Genomic DNA, 11349 nt, shown 5'->3' on the forward strand with positions numbered 1-11349 from the left:
AATTAACTTACTTTTATCTATTTTTACTTACTTCTACCTATTTCTATATATAATTATTAGCTTACATGATTATGGCCGTGACATTACCCCCCCTTCTAGAGACGGGTTCTACGAGGAGCGGTCATCATATGTTGAAAAAATCTATGATGCGACGAATTGTATTCGCCACATACTCTGATCTTTGTTCTCTTCGAAGATGATTGATAGGGCCTCTCAACCATCGGTAGTGTCCCATACTAGGGCTGGAAGACCACCCAATTATTTGATCATTGTTGAGGCCTTCGTAACTTCCTTCGAATAGAATATTCGGAACACCATCAGGAGTTGTTCATACTTCTAGCAAAATCACCAAACATCGAGAGTCCCTTCCGAAATCGTGATACCAAACGCGTTGTATCTCACCATCTATTCGAGGAAGAACATGTCGTTCTTGAAGATCTTCATCTCGATTGTATCGTCTTGAAGGTTGTGATAATCATAATGTCTCGTCCGGCAAGTCAGCAAATGAAGGCTCTTGAGTTGAATCCGCTGGTTGTTGGTTCTCCATCTCTTGAGTGCCACTACTACAACGAAGCTATGAACAAGAATTTAAAGTAGAATGTTATCTTGCCTAGATGTTGTTTCTTTGATAAAGAAGGTTTTCATCTTGATTTTGATAGATATCGTCAATGAAAAGCCTCCACCGCCTTTGCTACATTTGCAAGATTTTTTATTGGCTTCCATGTGCATTCACTAATACCATATCCGCGCCAATGGATAAGATATTCTAATTTATTTCGGTGTCGCCTTGAATCTAAGACTTCTTCTACTTCAAACTCTTCATTATTGTCCACTTCTATAGGAGGAGGTGGAGCTTGTCGTCTTCTTGGTGTGTCTACTGTCTTGTATGGTTCAAGAAGAGATACGTGGAATACTGCATGGATTTTCATTGACTCCGGTAGATGTAAACGATATGCAACTGGATTGATTTGTGCAGAAATAGAAAATGGTCCCAGCCTTCGATAGTCCAACTTATCACAAGGACAAGTGGTCTTGATATTGCGACGAAGTAGCCATACCTTATCACCCAAGATGAATGATGGTTGTTCCTTTCAATAGACATCCGCATTGGCCTTTTGTTGTTGTTGAGCATCTTTTAACTGCGCCTTCATCATTGCATGTAGCTCTGATAAATGAATTGCCAAATCTTTCGCAGCATGATTATCAACTTTTAAAAAGTCAAAAGTATCAAGTCGTAGATGATAACCATAATTAGCAAAGAAAGGTGTTTGTTTTATAGAAGAGTGTACCGTATTATTGTAAGCAAACTCTGCCAATGGCAAAAGAGTTGTCCAATCATCTTGTTGGTAATTAATGGTACATCTTAAATATTGCTCCAAAACTTGATTAACACGCTCCGTTTGTCCATCAGTTTGAGGATAGAATGTCGAAGATAGTTTTATATCTACTTTAAGAATCTTGAAAAGAGTTCGCCAAAATCTTGATACAAATTGAGTTCCTCTATCTGATATAATATCCTTGGATAATCCATGATAGCGATAGATATTGTCAAGAAAGAGCTTAGTTGTTTCTTCACCTGTGATAGATTTTGTACATGGTACAAAATGTGCCATCTTGGTAAAACTATCTACTATCACGAATATAGAGTCATAAGAACCTGAGATTGGAAGATTCGTGATGAAGTCCATAGAAACAGAAGACCATGGTTGTTCTGGAATGGGTAATGGCTGAAGAAGTCCAAAAGATCGATGACGAGGAGTTTTCGATCTTGAGCAAACTTCACATGATTGTACAAAATCTTTAACTGCCTTCCACATTTGAGGCCACCAGAAATCCCTAGATATCAGCTCCAAAGTCTTATTATATCTGAAATATCCTGCTGCTGGGAAGTCGTGACAAGCTTGAAGAACACGTAAACGAGCTTCTCCTTCTAGAACATATACGCGTCCTTCGAAATAGAGTAGGTTGTTCTTGAATTAAAATTTAGATGGATCATGAGATTTAGAAGAATTGTTCTTGATATCATGAACAAGAGGATCTGAAGACATACTTAACTGGACTTGCTTAAAGAAAGTTAAATCAATAGTCAATGTTGATTATATTGCTCGAAGATGAAATTATTCCAGCTTCAAGAGAACCGTTCTTTGTTGCTCAAAAGCTGCATCTCCTTCTTTTGGTGCAAGATAAGAACGTCTAGACAAGGCATCATATAAACCTTATCATTTTCTTGGCCGATAAGTGATGATGAACTCGAATCTTGATAAAGACATGCTCCAACGAGCTTGGCGATGATTTAATACGCGTGCTGACATAAAATATTTGACGTTCTTGTGATTCGTATATACGATGACTGGACTAAAAGTGCCTTCTAGATAATGACGCCATTCTTGAAAAGAATCCACAATTGCAAGAAGTTCTTTGTCGTGGATCTCATAATTGATTTCTGCTGCTGAGAATTTTCTTAAATGAAAGGCTACTGGATGAAGTTTGTCATTTGTTCCCATTTGTGATAAAACCGCACCAAGAGCAAAGTCCGATGTATCTGTTTCCATAAAGAATGCTTTGGAAAAATCAACACGATACAAGATTGGTGCAGAAACAAACGCTGTCTTCAAAGATTCAAAAGCAACTTCCGCTTCTTGATTCCATTGGAATTTGTCTTTATAAGTCAAACGTGTAAGTGGAGCTACAACTCGAGAGAAGTCTATGATGAAGATCTAATAGTAGTTGGCAAATCCCAAAAAACATTGGACATCTCTTACTGTTTTTGGGATCTTCCAATCTATAATAGTTTGAACTTTCTTAAGATGCATCATAAGTCCATCATTTGAAATGATGTAACCTAGGAAATCGACTTGAGTAGTATGGAATACACACTGTTCTATCTTGGCATAGAGCCCTGCATCTCTTAATTTTTGTAACACACGACGAACATGAAGTTCATGTTCTTTTGGATTCTTAGAATAGATCAAGATGTCGTCTAGATAACATACCACAAAATCGTCCAAAAACTCTCGAAAAACATCATTCATTAGATGTTGAAAAGCTGCGGGTTCATTTGTAAGTCCAAAAGGCATGACGTTGTATTCAAAATGTCCATACCTAGTTCGAAACGCAATCTTCCATTCATCTCCTTCTTTGATGCGTACTAGATTGTATGCTCCTCGAAGATCTATTTTTGTATAGATCTTAGCTTGATTCAGTTGATCAAGAAGTCCAGATATTAAAGGTAGTAGATACCTGTTTTTGATGGTAATCTTGTTGAGTCCTCAATAATCAACACACATACGCAATGATCCATCTTTTTTCTTCACAAATAGAATTGGAGCTCCTGCCGGAGATTTAGAATGGTGTATGAAATTCTCGGCTAGATTTTCTTCAATATACTCCTTGAGTTCAATCAACTCATTTTGTGATAAACTATAGATTGGTCCGAATGGCGGTTGTGCTCCTTCTTGAAGGTCAATTGAGCAATCATAGGGACGATGTTCCGGGAGTGTGTCCGCATTTTTTTTTTCGAATACATCTTGAAATTCTTGATATTGGCTTGGAATGCCACTTGAAGCCTTTTCAACAGTAGAAACGGGTGTAGCATAAATAATGTATGGTGATTCTTTCATAGCAGCATACAAGAAAGCTTTTGCACCTATAAATATGGGTTTAATTGAACTAGACTTATTACTCTCTACTTGCTTAACTACACTATTAGTTATACTTTCAGAGAAAGTGAGAGTTCAGAAAATCCAGTCTATTTGAGGGTTGTATTTTCCTAACCACGATAAACCTAAAATGACTGGATTAGAGGGAGATCTAATGATATTAAATACTACAAAACTATTATGACCATTGATTATTACTTCTATAGGAAGGGTTTCGTGAGTAATATCTCGAGAAGACAATAGACGACCATCTATGACTTCTACATGAACAGGTTTAGTTTTCTTTACTAAAGATATGCTATGTCCTTTAGTAAATTCTTCATCTAAAAAACAAGCTGAGGCTCCTAAATCTAACAAGGCAGAGACTTTGTAATGTTTAGGTCCTAAAATAACATTTAATGTAAAACAAGGAGAGGGCTCTGAGGAAAGAATAGGACCTTTATTAGAAGTTGTGCAAGGTTCCAACCGCACGATCCCTATTGTAGCTGGACAAACTCGTTTTCCAACATATTCTCTTCTTTCACAGCCATACTCCTCATTTTGTGATTGCGTTGTTTCTTTGGACAATGTTGAGCAGTGTGCTTTGATTCTCCACAATATAAACATAATCCTTCTTGACGACGACGAGACTTTTCTTGCTCAGTAAGAGGTTTGAAACGTACTGCATCAATTTGCATATCCTCTACTTCCGAATGTATGTGTTGAAGAGATGTTGGTGTTGCCATTGAATTATAGTAACGTTGAGGTCCACTTGTACGGTTCTCAGATCAGAATTCAAAAAGGCGATTGTCACACTTCACAACAAAGTCAATTGCTTGACTCAATGTTTGAGGATCAAGTAAGTTGAGCATTAATTTTTTTACCTCATATTGTAATCCGCAGAAAAATTGACTAATAAGTGCAGCATCATCTCACTTGATATCAGTTGTAAGTTGTCAAAATTATGAAGCATATAACGTTATTGATCGATTGCCTTGTCATAAAATACGGATTTTATTGGTTGCAACACAAATTGCATCATGTTCTCCATACATGGATCGAAACTCTGCCAAAAAAGTCTCTAGATTATCCAATATTGGATCTCGTCATTTAAGAAAAGATAAAATCTATGATAGTGCCGAACCTGAAAGAAGCGTACCAATGAATCTAACTTGTGATCCTGGAGTTGGATAGCTTTGGAGTTGAAGTTCAATCACAAGTTGCACTTGATTGATAAATCCTCGAAACTTGGATCTGGTGCCATCAAACTTCTTGGGTAGGGCAATTCTTGGTTCTCTAACATTTGAAGGGCGTTCCATCATAGGAAAAAAGACATGGTTTGATGTAGATGTTGAAGCAGTTCCAACCATTTCTATATCTTCACTTCCTGTCAATCTTGTTGCTCCTTGTGGTGGTAAATTGAGTTGATGCATCGCAAGCATTAACTCCCTCAATTGCTCTTGCATTTGTGCCATTGCATTCTTCATTTCAACATGTTCTGCCATGATAATACTTAGAAGAGAGAAGATGTCTAATATCGCTCAAGACAAATAGAAGAGAGGACTTGCGGACAAAGAAAATACTAAGGACAATATCAGTTTAGAAGAGGGTAATCTGTAACTTCTAATACGCTTATATCTTATCAAGAAAAAAGGGTAATCCACTCTTAATCAAGATTAGACAAAGCTCTGATATTGTAGGTGTATTCTTGTCAATCTGTCAAGGACAAGAACTCGATGAAAAAATAATTCAAACAAGTGAGCCTTCATTCAAAGAAAGATAATAAAATATATATAAACAAGTATATATATTGAAAGTGAAACTGGAATGGCTATTGCCAAAAGACAAGAAAACTAGAGACCCTTGAAACTAGACTAGAAGCAAGAAAGGAGTTGACAAGAGTGAAGAAGCCTTCACTCTTGTCTCTATATATATTATCTAACTCAGGGCTACGTAGCAATGTTCTATAGGGCCTCCAATATGTGTTGACTTTGTAGGACACATGCCTTGACTTATAAGGCAAGTTTTTCTACGTGTGGGCCACATAGTTAGCTTGATCTTCAAGCTAAGAACATGTGTGGCACATGGCCAACTTGTTGACCACGTTTCTAATCCAAAAAGTCAATTAAAGACACCTATGAAGTCAAAGCAGCATCTAGGAAGCTTCTAAGAAGCTTTCATATTAAATATTATAGAATTAACTTACTTTTACTTACTTTTACTTACTTCTATCATTTGTATATATAATTATTAGCTTACATGATTATGGCCGTGACATGCGTGCTAAATTGTATGCTCCCCGAAGATCTATTTTTGTATAGATCTTAGCTTGATTCAGCTGATCAAGAAGTCCAGATATTAAAGATAGTGGATACTTGTTTTTGATGGTAATCTTATTGAGTCCTCGATAATCAATACACATCCGCAATGATCTATCTTTTTTCTTTACAAATAGAATTGGAGCTCCTATCAAAAATTTAGAATGGTATATAAAATTCTTGGCTAGATTTTCTTCAATTTATTCCTTGAGTTCAGTCAACTCATTTTGTGATAAACTGTAGATTGGTCCAAATGGTGGTTGTGCTCTTTTTTGAAGGTCAATTGAGTAATCATAGGGACGATGTTTCGAGAGTGTATCCGCATTCTTTTTTGTTGAATACATCTTGAAATTCTTCATATTGGCTTCGAATGCCACTTGAAGTCTTTCCTCCAGTAGAAATAGGTGTGGCATAAATAATATATGGTGATTCTTTCATAGCAGCATGCAAGAAAGCTTTTACACCTATAAATACGGGTTTAATTGAACTGGACTTATGACTCTCTACTTGATTAACTACACTGTTAGTTATATTTTTACAGAAAGTAAGAGTTTGGGAAATCCAATCTATTTGAGGGTTGTATTTTTCTAACCACGATAAATCTAAAATGAGTGGATTAGAGGGAGATCTAATGATATTAAATACTACAAAGCTATTATGACCATTGATTATTACTTCTATAAGAAGGGTTTTGTAAGTAATATCTCCAGAAGACAATGGACGACCATCTATAACTTCTACATGAACAAGTTTAGTTTTCTTTACTAAAGATATGCTATATCTTTTAGTAAATTCTTTATCTAAGAAACACGCTGAGGCTATGAATCTAATAAGGTAGAGGCTTTGTAATATTTAGGTCCTAAAATAATATTTAATGTAAAACAAGGAGAGGGCTCTGAGGAGAGAATAGGACCTTTACTAGATATTGTACAAGGTTCCAACCGCACAGTCTCTATTGTAGTTGGACAAACTTGTTTTTCGACAAATTATTTTTTTTATTAGCCATACTCCTCATTTTGTGGTTCCATCATTTCTTTGGATAATGTTGAGCAGTGTGCTTTGATTCTCCATAATATAAACATAATCCTTCTTGACGACGACGAGTCTTTTCTTGCTTAGTAAGAGGTTTGAAATATACTGCATCAATTTGCATATCCTCTACTTCCGTATATATGTATTGAAGAGGTGTTGGTACTGCCATTGAATTATAGTAATGTTGAGGTCCACTTGTACGGTTCTCATATCGAAATTCAAAAAGGCGATTGTCACACTTCACAACAAAGTCAATTGCTTGACTCAATGTTTGAGGATCAAGTGAGTTGAGCATTAATTTTTTTACCTCATATTGTAATCTATAGAGAAATTGGCTAATAAGTGCAACATCATTCCACTTGATATCAGTTACAAGTTGTCAAAATTGTAAAGCATATAATGTTACTGATCGATTGTCTTGTTGTAAAATACAGATCTTATTGGTTACAACACGAATTGCATCATGTTTTCCATACATGGATCAAAACTCCACTAAAAAAGCCTCTAGATTATTCAATAGTGGATCTCGTCATTCAAGAAAAGATGAAAACCACGATAGTACTGAACCTGAAAGAAGCGTACCAAAGAATCTTACTTGCAATCATGAAGTTAGATAGCTTTGGGATTGAAGTTCAATCACAAGTTACACTTGATTAATAAATCTTTGAAACTTAGAACTGGTGCCATCAAACTTCTCGGATATGGCAATTCTTGGTTCACTAATACTGGAAGGGCGTTCCACCATAGGAGAAAAGACATAGTTTGGTGCAAATGTTGAAGCAATTCCAACCATTTCTATATCTTCACTTCCTGCCAATCTTGTTGCTCTTTGTGGTGGTAAATTGAGTTGATGCATTGGAAGCATTAACTCCCTCAATTGCTCTTACATTTGTACTATTGCACTCTTCATTTCAACATGTTCTGCCATGATAATACTTAGAAAAGAGAAGATGTCTAATATCGCTCAAGACAAATAGAAGAGAGGACTTAAGAAGAAAGAAAATACTAAGGACAATATCAGTTTAGAAGAGGGTAATCCGTAACTTCTAATATGCTTATAACTTATCAAAAAAAAGGGATAATCCACTCTTAATCAAGATTAGACAAAGCTCTGATATTGTAGGTGTATTCTTGTCAATCTGTCAAGGATAAGAACTCGGTGAAAAAATAATTCAGACAAGTGAGCCTTCACTTAAAGAAAGGTAACAAAATATAATTAAACAAGTATGTATATTGAAAGAAAAATTGGGATGGCTATTGCCAAAAGACAAGAAAACTAGAGACCCTTAAAACTAGACTAGAAGCAAGAAAGGAGTTGACAAGAGTGAAGAAGCCTTCACTCTTGTCTTTATATATACTATCTAACTAGGGACTACGTGGCGACATTCTATAGGACCTCCAATATGTGTTGACTTTGTAGGACACATGCCTTGACTTACAAGGCAAGTTTTTCTACGTGTGGGCTATATAGTTAGCTTGATCTTCAAGCTAACAACATGTGTGGCACATGGCCAACTTGTTGACCATATTTCTAATCCAAATAGCCAATTAAAGACACCTATGAAGTCAAAGCAACGCCTATGAAGCTTCTAAGAAACTTCCATATTAAATATTATAGAATTAACTTACTTTTATCTACTTTTATTTACTTCTACCTATTTATATATGTAATTACTAGCTTACATGAGTATATCTATGACACCTTGCAGTTGAAACCTTACACAACACCTTCTGAAGGTCATATTTTCTTCCAAAATCCTCTCTTTGTTTTATAATAGATATTAGATTAGAACTTAAATATCAAAAATCTTCTACCTTGCTATATTTAAGAGCCTCAACTTATTTTTTAGATAAAATATTTATTAAAAGGCATAATATAACTTTAATAGATAAAACAAAATATGTTCATATAGAAGTCATAGATAGTCATTTGTTGTCCTCTAGAGAAATTATTCATAATCTTTTTTTTTAAAAGTAGTAATTAATAGTCATAATAGTTTTGTGGTATTTAATATTATTAGATTTCTTTCTAATCTAATTATTTTAAGTTTATTATGATTGAAAAAATACAATCCTTAAATAGATCAGATTTCTTGTAGTTTTGATATTTTTGAAAGTATAACTAAGAGTGTAATTAATGAAATAAAAATTCATAAGACTAATACAACCAAATGTATATTTGTAGATGCAAGAATTTTCTTACATGTTGCAAAAAAAGAACCACCTTGTGTCATTTATGCCACACTTTTTTTAATAGTAGAAAGTCTTCAAATGGCATTCTTAGCCAATATTAAGATTTTCAAGATGTATTTGAGAAGAAAAATGTAGATATTCTTTTGAAACATTGTTTCTATAATTACTCAATTGACCTTCAAGAAGGCTCTCAACCACCATTTGGATCAATCTATAGTTTATTATAAAATGAATTGGCAAAATTTAAAGAGAATATTGAAGAAAATTTTGCCAAAACTTCATATGCCATTTGAAATCTCTAGCAAGAGCTCCAATTTTATTTGTAAATAAAAAAGATGGATCATTTTAGATGTGTCAATTATCCAAAGCTTAACAAGGTCACTATTAAAAATAAATAACTACTACCTTTGATACTTAGATTTTTTGAACAATTGAATCAAACTAAGATCTATATAAAAATAGATCTATGAGGGACATACAATCTAATATGCATCAAAGAAAGAAATGAATAGGAGATTATATTTTGAATACATCATTTCAAATGATGAACTTATAATGGATCATAAGAAAGTTTAAATTATTATGCATTAGAAGATGTCAAAAATAATAAAAGATATCCAATGCTTTTTAGAATTTATGAACTACTATCAAATCTTCTTTGAAGACTTCTTTCAAGTTATAGTTCTACTTATATATTTGACTTTTAAAGACAAACTTCTATGGAATTAAGAAGTAGAAGCAATATTTGAAGCTTTGAAGACAACCTTTGTTTTTGCAATAATTTTGTATCACATCGACTTTTTTAAGTCACTTTTTATGAAAATTGATGCATCAAACTTTGCTTTAGGTGTTGTACTATCACAAATGGGAACAAATGATAAATTTTAGTCAATAGCTTTTCATTCCAAAAAAATTTTAGCAATTGAGATCAACTACAAGATCCGTAATAAAGAAATTTTTATAATTGTGGATTTATTTCAAGAATAGAATCATTATCTAGAAGGCACTTTTAGTCCAATCATTGTATATACACATCACAAAAATCTTAAGTATCTTATGTTTGAATACATTTTGAATTGTTGTCAAGTTTGCTAAATCATATTCTTGTCGAGATTCAAATTTAAAATCAGTTATCAACCAAAAAAATAAAAAGGTTTATTAGACACACTCTCTAAATAATATTATCTTGTAGCAAAAGAAATAGATGCTACTTTTAATTAATGACAAAGAATTTTCTTGAAGCCAAAGAATCTTCACCTTTGAGTAATGAAATCAATACTAATTATCGATTTAACTTTTATTAAGCAATTTCAATCAAGTATGTCTTCTAATTATCTTATTTGTAATATTAAGAAAAATATTTCAAAGTATTATAATTTTTTTAAGTTTGAATTCAAGAATAATCTATTATATTTTGAGATACACTTATATATTCTAGAAGATGAAGTTTAATTATGTGTTTATTAAGCTCGTCAAAATTTTCTAACAATAAGATATTTTAGATATAATAAGATTTTGGAGCTAATATCTAGAGATTTTTAGTAGCTCTCAATGTAGATGGTACTCAAATATTGTGTACAATTTTGTGATGTTTTTTCATGATAAAAAATTCCTTGTTATCAACCATAAAGACTTCTTTAGCCATTCTCCATTTTAGAATAACCATGGTCTACTATTTCTATGGATTTTATCGTAGATCTTTTTGTCTTAAGTTCTTATGACTCTATATTTGTGATAATAGATTGTTTCACTAAAATGGTACATTTTGTACTACATACAAAATCTATCACAAGTAAAGAAACAACTAAGTTTTTTCTTGATAACATCTATTGCTGTCATCGATTATTTTAAAAATTTATCTGATAGAGAAACTTGATTTGTATCAAGATTTTGAAAAATACTTTTGAAGATTTTAAAGGTAGAAAAAAACTATCTTTGACTTTCTATCTTGAAAATGATCGACAAACAAAGCATATAAATCAAGTTTTGGAGTAATATTTGAGATATAATATTAGCTATTAACAAGATGATTTGATAATTCTTTTATTATTGGTAGAGCTTTTTTTTATAATAACATGATATATTTTTCTATGCAACAAATACTTTTCTTTGCTAATTATGGTTATCATCCACGACATGATGCTTTTGACTTTTCAAAAATTTATAAT

The sequence above is a fragment of the Physcomitrium patens genome, chromosome 8, assembly GCF_059467195.1.
Source record: "Physcomitrium patens ecotype Gransden chromosome 8, ASM5946719v1, whole genome shotgun sequence".
NCBI classification, from domain to species: domain Eukaryota; kingdom Viridiplantae; phylum Streptophyta; class Bryopsida; order Funariales; family Funariaceae; genus Physcomitrium; species Physcomitrium patens.